The 11,541-nt window shown below is 49.1% G+C and overlaps 2 non-coding genes across 2 annotated transcripts; one reads left to right on the forward strand and one right to left on the reverse strand.

Moving 5' to 3' along the window:
- Positions 1–4,481: 4,481 nt before the first annotated feature.
- TRNAS-AGA (transfer RNA serine (anticodon AGA)) lies at positions 4,482–4,563 on the reverse strand. The gene has a single exon. It is a non-coding gene; the product is annotated as a tRNA-Ser (tRNA).
- Positions 4,564–11,189: 6,626 nt separating this feature from the next.
- Positions 11,190–11,263, forward strand: TRNAT-AGU (transfer RNA threonine (anticodon AGU)). Its single transcript has one exon. It is a non-coding gene; the product is annotated as a tRNA-Thr (tRNA).
- Positions 11,264–11,541: the final 278 nt, after the last annotated feature.

An 11,541-nucleotide genomic window follows, 5' to 3' on the forward strand; every position in this document is an offset into this window, starting at 1 on the left:
AAGAAGGAGACGGTGGCCAGACCCATGGTGAACAGGATAGAAGAGGACGACCCCCGGAGAGACTACAGGAACAAGAGTACCCCACAGAAGGGACCACACAGATGGCAAGGAAATCCAGGCCCGGCGGGACGACAGACGGGAAGTAGCAAGAAGACCTGTTACCGCTGCGGAAGCACGGCACACGAGGCCCACGACAGGAAGTGCCCGGCGTTTCGCGCCAAATGTATGTTCTGTGGGATTGTAGGGCATTACGAGAAGATATGCCGCAGGAAGTCAGCCAGGAGTGTGGTACGATATGTGGACCAAGGGCAAGAAGGAAGTCAGCCAGGAGTGTGGTACGATATGTGGACCAAGGGCAAGAAGACCCAGAGGAAAGCGGCCACGAGGAGGAGGACATGGTACTTTGCATCTACGATCAAGTACTATGCGTGGACACCAAGAGATCGAGCAAGCAGGTACTGGACATGACGATTGGTGAAGTGCCGATAAGCATTGTGGCGGATACAGGTTCGCCATACACAATAGTCCAGAGGGCGGTGTGGAACGAGACATTTAAGCCTCATGTGGGCCCAGAGCTTGAGAAGCTGGACATAAGGCCCATTACGTACAATGGAGACCGCATACCCATGGTGGAGTTCCGGCGTTAAAATTTGAATTCAAAGGGCACAGTGCCTACTGCAAACTGTACGTCTCCGAAAGAGGACCATCGGTGTTGGGGTGGTTGGACCAGGGTGACCTGGGAATCAAACTGGACCTGAAGGGAAAGTTCCAGATCCTACTCACCGAACCAGATGGATGGCCCGACATAGACAGATGGAAGATGGAATACCCGAAGGTGTTCGGAGGCAAAGTGGGAAAACTAGAAAAGTTTGCGCACAAGATCGTACTCAAAGCAGGAGCGGTGCCAGTGACCCATAAGGTGAGGAATGTGCCTCTTGCGGTGAGAGATGCGGTGCAAGTGGACCTGCAAGAGCTAGAGAAAAAGGGCATAATTGAACCGATCACATGTGCCGAATGGCTGGCACCACTGGTGGTGGTGATGAAACCCAACGGAAAGGTCAGGCTATGTGTAGACCTGTGGGAACTGAACAAAAACATTGTAGTGGAGAAGTTCCCCTTACCGAGAATCGAATAAATGCTAGCCAAAACAAGAGGAGTAAAGTGGTACTCCACCATTGACTTAACCTCAGCATACCACCAAATTGCCTTACACCCGGAAAGCAGGAGGCTGACGTCCTTCATCACCCCCTTCGGATGCTACCAGTTCTGCCGCATGCCGTTTGGGCTGGCGTCGGCAGCGGCGGTGTTTCAAAAATTGATGCATCAGTTGTTCAAGAACATGGACGGCATCCAATACTTTCAGGATGACGTCCAGGTAATGGGGCGAGACAGGATAGACCATGACGCGAAACTCACCAAGGTACTGAAGGTATTGGAGGAAAAAGGCCTAACCGCAGAATGGGAAAAGTGCCGCCTAGGAATGGAGCCCGTAACATACTTAGGACATGAAATCGGAGTGCAAGGGATCACGCCCAAGACAGAAAATGTGAAAGCGATCTGTGATGCACCACCCCCCATCAGCAAGGAACATGTCAGGTCCTTTTTAGGCATGGCAGAATACTATAGTAAATTTGTTCAACATTTTGCAACAAAAACCCACCACATGAGACAACTAACGAGAGAAAAGGTGACGTTTAGCTGGATAGAAGAAGCGCAGAGGGAATTTGAAAGCATTAAGATGGATGTCGTGGGTGCCGTACCCCTGCAAGGCTACGATCCCCAAGGTAGAACCGTGCTCACAACAGACGCCAGTGACAAGGGTCTAGGTGCCGTCTTAATGCAGGACAGACGACAAGGAGTGGTGGAGACATTGAGCTTTGCATCCCGCACACTAAGCAACACTGAAAAGAAGTTCAGCATCATAGAAAAGGAGACGCTGGCGGTGGTGTGGGCAATGACAAGATTCCGGCAATTCCTGTGGGGAACACGATTCCAGTTGAAGACGGATCATAAACCGTTAGTGAAAGTGCTCACCTCAAGTGGGCATGCCAGTGCCACACCTAGAATCTCCAAAATGACTTTGAAGCTGTTGGAATTCAGATATGATGTGAAGTATATTCCGGGCAGTCGGAATAAAGTGGCAGACTACTTGAGCAGAGCGGCAGCCATGGAAACAGAAGAAGAAGACAAAGAAGGGGGAGAGGAAATGGTAGCCCTAATGGATGACCAGGAAAGAGTCATTAGCAGACAAGAGTGGGAAACAGCCTATGAGGAGGATCAGGTTGTACAGGAGGTGAAGGAGTGCATTGTGAAGGGCTGGCCAGAGAAGAAACACCTCAATGAGGACCTACGGAAGTACTACGAAGTCAGGGAAGAGCTATCAGTAGATGACAAGGGAGTGTTCGTATACAGGGGGGACAAAGTCATCCCTCCATCAGGAATAATTCCTAGACTGTTGGCGATACTCCACGAAGGACACCTGGGGATTGGTAAAACAAAATTTAGGACAAAACAGGGATACTGGTGGCCAGGCATGGACATGCAAGCCGAACGATACATCAGAGAGTGCATCCAGTGCCAAGGAGCGGACAAAACGCTCAAGCCTTTGAGGCCGGCGCTAGGTAAATTCGACTCCCGAGAAATCCGTGGGAAGAGTTGTCCATTGACATTTTGGGCCCGATCTTGGATGGACAAGGAACGCCGAAGTACGTGTGTGTCCTCAAAGACAGATACTCCAAGTGGCCAGAAGTGAATGTGGACGAAACAATGGACACAGAAACAATCCTAAGGTTCTTGGATGACACGTTCGTGAGAGAAGGCATTCCCAAATCCATATTGAGTGACAATGGCCCTCAGTTCACCTCAGAAAAATTGACCAAATTCATGGAGAGGAATGGCATTCTCGCCAAGCACACCTCCATATATCACCCGGCGGGCAACGGACTGGTAGAACGTTTTAACCGGGTGGTGATGGGATCGGTGCAAGCGGCGATAATGTGTGACAAGGACTGGGAGAAGGAGATAGGGCAAATGATATGGGCGTACAGAATCACCCCTACTGACACAGGGTACAGCCCTTTCCAAATCCTGAGAGGCCGAGATCCCTTCACGAAGGACAACAGAATGTGGAAGGAGAAAACAGTAACCAGTAAATGGTCTCCGGCAGTGGTGCAAGCGAACTTGGAAAGAGCACAAGCTGTATATGCCAAGTACTACAACTCACGAAGGAATGTAAAAGATATGGGATTAGAAGAAGGTGAATGGGTAAGAGTCAAGTTGGCGGTGATGCAAAGGAAGGGGGACAGCAAATACAGTAAACCCCTCCAGGTTAAGGAGGTGTATGACCGAGCGGCCTTGTTGAGTGACGGCAATGTATGGTCTCAAGACCGCATGGCGAGATGCAACAAGATACTACAGTGGAATCATGATGAGCAGGAGCAGGGAGTAGCGATGGAGCCCAACGACGGATCCGAACTCTCTAACTTGGAAGTGGACATGGAAGATGGAGACGTGAATGAGGGACAGGACAACAGAGCCACCCCGGGGGTGGAAGGAGAGAGGAGTGTAAGGAGATCGTTGAGGAGCCCAGCTGAACTTAGCCGTGGGGAAGGCAGCGAAGAGACTCAGGAGAGAGATACCACTGCCACCCCGGTAAGGTATACCCGCAGAGGGAGAGCGGTGGTGAGACCATCCAGATTTCAGGACTTTCAAATGGGTGAAGGACTGTAAGTTTTTGAAGTTATTCCATTGGTATAAAAAGGGGGAGATATGTAGTGTTCGCTGTCTAGTTGTTCCGCGCTGCGTGATGGCGCAACGTGGCGGCCGCCATTTTCGGAGCGCTGCGCGCGCATCCAGGAGGGAGAAGCGCGAACGCCGAGGATAGAGTCACCGGCTCGGCGCTCTCCTAGCGTATAACATAAAATAAATACCCTCGACCCATAAACGGTACACTGTTGTTATTGGGGGGGAACCTGCATCATTACAATTACTTATATACTATAGTGTGACCTCCTCTGATATGTCTGTAAAACGTACCTTATGTCACGAAGTTTTGTTCTGAATTTTGACCTCCTGTCCTGAATTTTTGTCCTGAATTTTTACACTCACAGTCCTGAATTTGCACCCATGCCAGTTGGTCACCCTACTTTGATGCCACCTCGTGCATGAATGTCTTTGATGCCACCTCGTGTATAGATGCCTTTGATGCCACTTCGTGTATAGATGTCTTTGTCCCCCATAGCTTGGTGCCTCCCTTTCACTGCTGTGTCATCTTGCCATCACACTGTTAGAATTGATTGCGTTTGAGCTCAGAGGCTGGGTTGACCCGGATCCTCCTCTCCAGCCGCTGAATTCCTGTGGCCCTGCAGATAATCCGTAGCACAGTTATAATCCGTCTCTCTCAGACGGGCGGACTGCCTGACATAGTAATACATAACATAGCACACCAATAACAAAATGTGTAATATGCTTAAAAAAAATTCCGTAGTCGGCAGGATTTGAACCTGCGCGGGGAGACCCCAATGGATTTCTAGTCCATCGCCTTAACCACTCGGCCACGACTACCCACACTAACTAAATGTGACAAATACAATCATGTACAGTTCCGGGGACAAGTTTTCCTCAAAAGGCAAATGAAAACAGTCCAAAAATTTCAAAAAGGAAGGCCCAGAAAAAAACAACGAGCTAATAGGGTTTGCTAAGTATAATGTGTGCACTCGAGGCGATCAGAGAAAAAAAGTGCAACAAGTGAGCACGGTTTATGAAAGTATTGGCTGTGGAGAATAGTCAAGAAAGGATTATAGAAAACAAAGATACACGCAGTGAAGGGTTAAGGGCAGTGAGTACAGCGGCGTCCTGTGCAGACAGTTCTCCGGTCTAGGTTACGGTATAATCTGCGGAACAGGAAACAACCCGCTGAGACATGATTGCGCATGCGCGGTGCTGCTGGGTGCCTAAAACCCGTCCATTATTTGGTGGGGGGGGAGGCAGCATGACGGAGACAGAGGAGAGAGTCCAGGATTTACGCCATCCTTCTCTCGAGTAGTTCATTGTGTCGTTCTTGTTAATCAGGCGCATTGAGTGCAGTTCTCCTATTAATGTACCTGTTCCATGGTGATTGCTTCCTGATATGTGTACGGTCTGAGTCGGCCCAGGATGTCTGAGCGCCTCCATGTGGTTTGTGGCATTTGCCCTGTGTCAGTAGTCCATGATGCTGAGGCTAACGAACTCCGACCTATAATTAAAATGCTGACTCTGCATATGCGTCACGCTGACCGCAACAGTGCACGTGTGTACTTGTCACATTCAATACTTGGTTGAACATGCAGGCCGGTTAGCTCAGTTCGTTAGAGCGTGGTGCTAATAACGCCAAGGTCGCGGGTTCGATCCCCGTACTGGCCATTGCTCTTTTTAATTTTCCGGATTCATGATATGGAAAAGCCACGCGAACTGTACAGTGAGGACTGTTGTTTATTCTGGTAAATACCAGTGTGATGTGCTGGCTGATTGACAATGATTGAACTGGTGTATATTATATGCTTCTAGTGCCATGCAATAGTTGCAGGTGGCACGGCTCTAATTAGGGAAGACTGGGACAGAAAATAGGCCCAGGCAACAAAATTAAGATAGCCCCTTTTAGTGAATTAGAAAGCTGAAAAAGAGGCCCGTGTTTGGAAATTGGGGCAATTTTGAACTTGTAAGGGCACGCTGCATAAGTGTTTTGCGAGTAGTAGAGAACTGCATATATTTGAGCTTGCTGAAGGCAATATTTGATTTATTAGAGAAATCAACAGTACAAATCGCTCAAGCAGATCATTAACCGGCCCACAAACTGACCTGTAATACCAGCCCTCGAGCACCGCCTGATTGCCCTGTAGTCCAGTCGGACACTGGCAAACCCTTTCTGTAACACAGTCTCTATGTTTTCGTGGGACACTCTGTTTTTTTTTGTATTTCAATTCTTTATTACATTCAAAAAATAATAATCAAGCAACGACCAAATAAATATCTGCACAAAATAAAAAGTGTCGAATATACAATATGAATGTGCACTTTTTGAAGCGCTGTTTAAATCCGAGTGCTCTGGTGAGAGAGTTGCGAGCAACATAGTGTCTTTTTGGGTTTCGCCTGCCGAAAGGCTGCGCTCTGCGCAGCCTTTCAGCGCAGGTGAAATCCTATGTCGACACTAAGCAGTTCGGGAACGTCCCCCGGCTCTCATTGGCTAGCTCCATAAATGGAGGCTAGCCATTGGGTGCCGGATCTGTCCGTCAAGGCCGGACCAGATTCGGGGGCGTTCCCGAGATTTTTTCCCAGGGCGGAGTTACGTTTTTTCCCGTTCCCTCCCCTTTCACTGAAAGTGAATTCAGATGCGCTGTCCATTCCCGCCCCCTCCGTGTGCCTTTCCGCCCCCCTCGCTGTCCTGTGCACGTTTCCCGCCGTCCGTGTCCTCTCCCGCCCCCTCCCGCCGTCCGTGTCCTCTCCCGCCCCCCCTCGCTGTCCTGTGCACGTTTCCCGCCGTCCGTGTCCTCTCCCGCCCCCTCCCGCCGTCCGTGTCCTCTCCCGCCCCCCTCCCGCCGTTCGTGTCCTCTCCCGCCCCCTCCCGCCGTCCGTGTCCTCTCCCGCCCCCTCCCGCCGTCCGTTGTCCTCGTAGGTGCTTGTTTTCCTGCTAGCCATCACCCCATTTCGTACACAAATCATCGTCAACGTTTCACATACCCCGCCCACACTCCCCCAGTAACACCACCCCCCGGAACTTGAGTATCATTTATTCTTAGCGCCTCTTGTTTCTTTTTCACTAGAGGTGTTCATATGTTTGCTGCAAAGCAAAAGGGTCTTATACAATAAAACGTACAGAATTGCCGTATTCTGTCCTCAGGGTTGAAACCGAGGCTGCGCGCGAGAGTATGTACCCCGAGTGACTCTATTTCCTAAACCTGCCTCGTGAAGGCAACGTGCCATGACCCGGGAAAGAACTGCAGAGTTCACAATTTGAATCAATCACATGAAAGCGAAGCGAGTCGCCTTAAAGAATGTTAATCTGCCTCCCTGATAATCAGTCTGGTTAATTTGCATAACATATGCAGAGTATATTTATCATTGCGGTGGCTACAGTAAAGAGAACGCGCCAGTATCATCCGTCAAGTAGCACAAAAGCCGAAACCGCTGCATTGTCAAACATCACGTGACCGCCTCTCATCACAAGTGCTTGTCTTCACGGTGTTTGCACCGGTGCGTTTTTCATTTCTGTTTCTTTCAGTGCGCTGTTACAAACCGGGGGCGTTTTGAAATGTAGAGGGCTGGTCGAAGCCAAAAAAACATACCATAAATCATTAATGGGAAAGTGCCAGTGGTGCTTGTGGTCTGGTGCTGCGTTTCCATCACTGGGTGGGAACCGGCAGGGAAAAAACACTTGAGTTTATGAAGCGTCTCCTGTCGCACTTGAAGTAATTGCTTCATGTTTTCTTTGCTTCACGCGACTGATCACGGCCATCTTTAATGCTTCACGCTAGAAACAGAGGGAATAAAGCGGAACTCCCCCCTATTTGATCGTGTCGGGGATTTTCTGCATTAACACAACTAAATTGCTCAGGTGGTAAATCGAGCGACAATTTTTGACCTTGCCTGGGCAGGCCTACATTCTGTTTATGCAACCTGTGTAAGGACATTTCCGAGGTAAACGTTATTAGTCAACAGCAGAGTAGCCCCATGGTGTAACTAGGTGTTTCCCGAGGCGCTACCTAATCTTCAGACGTTTGTAATTTACGCATAGTGCACACAGAGTCAGTTCTATTTTGGAAAATATATTGACCCGGATTGTCGATGCGGATACTTATGCCCTCAAATGCTTTAAAAATACAATCTAAAATATGTGCTTGAATATTTAAGTGCTTTTTTGGAACATATTACACACAACTACCTTACCAAGTGCGAGTATTTTGTAATCAATGGAGCGCACCGAGGCCGGGCAGTGTGTGAATCACTTGCATACGAGCCGCGCTGCAGGCTGTAAGAGGCGTCGCCTTTCAGTAGCAAAGGATCCATCAGGCAAGTGAGGGTACATTTAGCTGTACGCCTACAGCCACCCTGATGGGCTTCGAATTTGTAGCTTCCCGGGCATACACAGAGTTCCACAGTCGGCGCGTTAACCCACCCTACACTTTTACTGGAACTGGAAACTTTGACCTCGTCGGCCCGCACAGAGGTCTGCAGCCGGCGCATTAACCTGCCGAGATTGGAACAGGTGAGCCGCAGAGTACACATGATAGAAGTCCTTTGCCTCACCGCGCTCTCTTAGAGGGTCCCAGGACCCCACTCTCCCGTTCCTGCACAGCCTGAAGTAACTGTTAAGGGGAGGGGCAGGACCCCCAAACGAAGCCTCCAGGAATGAAAGTCTTTTGCCCCCGGGCTCCCCGGCTGAACAGCTGCGGTCTCTTTTGGATGGTCATTGTCACCCTCTCCACCCTCCTCCTGGGGCACTATTACACCGCAGAGGACCGCCGAGTGACCTTCACGAGTGGATCCAGGTAAGGCTTGTAGAGAGTAGAGACAACGCCCCTTTTTGGAACACGGGGCATTTTCTTTTTACAGTTATAAGTACTATGCTAACATTGTTACTGCGTTGATTTGTTTGGCAAGTGAATGGGATTGTGATTGCAAGGATGTGGCATAACGGCTAGAGCAATCGACCTCGAAGCTAGGGAACAGGGATCCAGTCTTGGCAGGGACGCTCAGCATCCTGTGATTCTGGGCAAATCACGTGATTACCGTGCCTAGCAAAATGAATGTGTCCGCCTGTAACGCAACTGATGCTCACTAAAGCGCTCTGATACCTTCAGGTTGAGTTTGTGCTATGTAAAACTCCCACAAAAACAAATAACTAATGTTATCGACCTTTGGCGGATGAAGACCCCACTCCTACTCCCATTTACCCACTCAGCTCTAGAGCCAATGAAGATCGAGTCCAACTGCTTGAAATCTATTGCATCAGGAAAGGATAGGTTTTTCAGGGGGGGCAAGGGGGAAAGAGAAAAAAAGGCAAAAGGATGTAACCAATGCGATGGGCTCATTGTTCGCTCAATTTGTTAAAGAGATATGGGGCTTAGTGGTGGTGTTGCAGAAGGAGGATGGAGAGTCAGTGCATTATCTAAGCACCTGGGCATACAGATGTTGTAAGCTATGCCTCACAGGCATCTTCTAACACGGTTTCTAACACGGTTTAAGGGAGAACTGCTGTGACAAAGGGTGCTTGACACTGCCTCAGTGGGAAAGAAGGGGGTATTCTAAGAGTGTACGACAGTTCCGGTAAATGTCTGCTGACAGGCCTGTATGTCTTTAATTCTAAAACATACACTTTTGTTTGGCAGAGATGGCCAACCAAGTTATCCATCCGCAAGTATCTGGGAACAGGAGATAATGTCCCCGAGCAGGCCAACAGTCACGGTTAACCCTGCTTGACTCTTAACGTTTGTCAGATGGTAAGGCGGCCCTCATGGGACAGTACGTGCTGGCCCTGTTCAAGGCGGGAGTGCAGAGTAGTGAGTGCAGAGTGACTAGGGAGTGCAGAGTGCTAGGGAGTGCTAGGCAGTGCAGAGTGACTAGAGAGTGCTAGGGAGTGCAGAGTGACTAGGGAGTGCTAGGGAGTGCAGAGTGACTAGAGAGTGCTAGGGAGTGCAGAGTGACTAGGGAGTGCTAGGGAGTGCAGAGTGACTGCAGAGTGTTAGGGAGTGACTAGGGAGTGCAGAGTGACTAGGGAGTGCAGAGTGACTAGGGAGTGCGGAGTGCTAAGGAGTGCAGAGTGCAAGGGAGTGCAGAGTGCAAGGGAGTGCAAGGGAGTGCAAGGGAGTGCAGAGTGACTAGGGAGTGCTAGGGAGTGCAGAGTGACTAGAGAGTGCTAGGGAGTGCAGAGTGACTAGGGAGTGCAGAGTGACTGCAGAGTGTTAGGGAGTGCTAGGGAGTGCAGAGTGACTAGGGAGTGCAGAGTGACTAGGGAGTGCGGAGTGCTAAGGAGTGCAGAGTGCTAAGGAGTGCAGAGTGACTAGGGAGTGCTAGGGAGTGCAGAGTGACTAGGGAGTGCTAGGGAGTGCAGAGTGACTAGAGAGTGCTAGGGAGTGCAGATAACTAGGGAGTGGTAGGGAGTGCAGAGTGACTGCAGAGTGTTAGGGAGTGACTAGGGAGTGCAGAGTGACTAGGGAGTGCAGAGTGACTAGGGAGTGCGGAGTGCTAAGGAGTGCAGAGTGCAAGGGAGTGCAGAGTGCAAGGGAGTGCAAGGGAGTGCAAGGGAGTGCAGAGTGACTAGGGAGTGCTAGGGAGTGCAGAGTGACTAGAGAGTGCTAGGGAGTGCAGAGTGACTAGGGAGTGCAGAGTGACTGCAGAGTGTTAGGGAGTGCTAGGGAGTGCAGAGTGACTAGGGAGTGCAGAGTGACTAGGGAGTGCGGAGTGCTAAGGAGTGCAGAGTGCTAAGGAGTGCAGAGTGACTAGGGAGTGCTAGGGAGTGCAGAGTGACTAGGGAGTGCTAGGGAGTGCAGAGTGACTAGGGAGTGCTATGGAGTGCTAGGGACTGCAGAGTGACTGCAGAGATTAAGTTAATGGCAATGTAAATGACAATGCCATTTATTTATCTGTTTTCAAAACCAACACATAAATACAAATGTTGTCATTTACAATGCCAATAGCTCTAACTTTTCCAAAGGCGAAACCATTGCATTGTAAATGCTTGTTCTTCTTTTCAGCTGGAGACAAGGTATCGAAGAAAACATTAAACATTTAAAGCACTTTCGTTTCTTTGAGAGTCCATTCGGCTTTACAGATACAGGATGTGACGGGTAGGGGGGTCACGAGAGGTGCAGGAAAGAGCACGCGGCTTACGTATGTAGACATTCATATGTCTTACATATATGGGAGGTCTTTGTATCAATCCACTCTTGTATACGTTTGTACTTTAACGTATGTACATCACTTATTTCATCGGTGTATAGCGTCCATACTGTAATAAATGCATACTGCATGAATACAGATACGTATGTGTGCGGATAGACGCTTTTCATTACCCATCTTGTCATTTTTCCATTTGTGTATCAGGTTTTCTGTCTCTTGTTGGGAGCAGATGAAAAATAACAAAACTTTGAACATTGAACACTGAGCACTGCTTGGCATTTACATTAAGAAATAGATGGGGAAACCTGCTACCAGCTGGCACTGTGGCTTAGTTGGTTAAAGCGCCTGTCTAGTAAACAGGAGATCCTGAGTTCGAATCTCAGCAGTGCCTTTTATTTTCGAAGCTTATTCCCGACAAACTAAGGAAAACCAATTTTTTGAAAGAAAAATACATTGTTTTCAAATCTAGGAGTTGCTGCTACAATCATCCACATGCACACACAGTCCCTCCAAGCTGAAAACGAGTTTGTTTTTAATTTGCGAAGTATTGTACCACCAATCATGTGTAGCTTATGATTTTCGAAGAAGCATTGACAAAGTAAATCGGTTTGGCTTTGAAGTGCAAATATTTTCCAAAGTTTTACTCACATCAAAGTACAGTATAGGCAG

Source organism: Lissotriton helveticus, chromosome 12, assembly GCF_964261635.1.
Source record: "Lissotriton helveticus chromosome 12, aLisHel1.1, whole genome shotgun sequence".
NCBI lineage: Eukaryota > Metazoa > Chordata > Amphibia > Caudata > Salamandridae > Lissotriton > Lissotriton helveticus.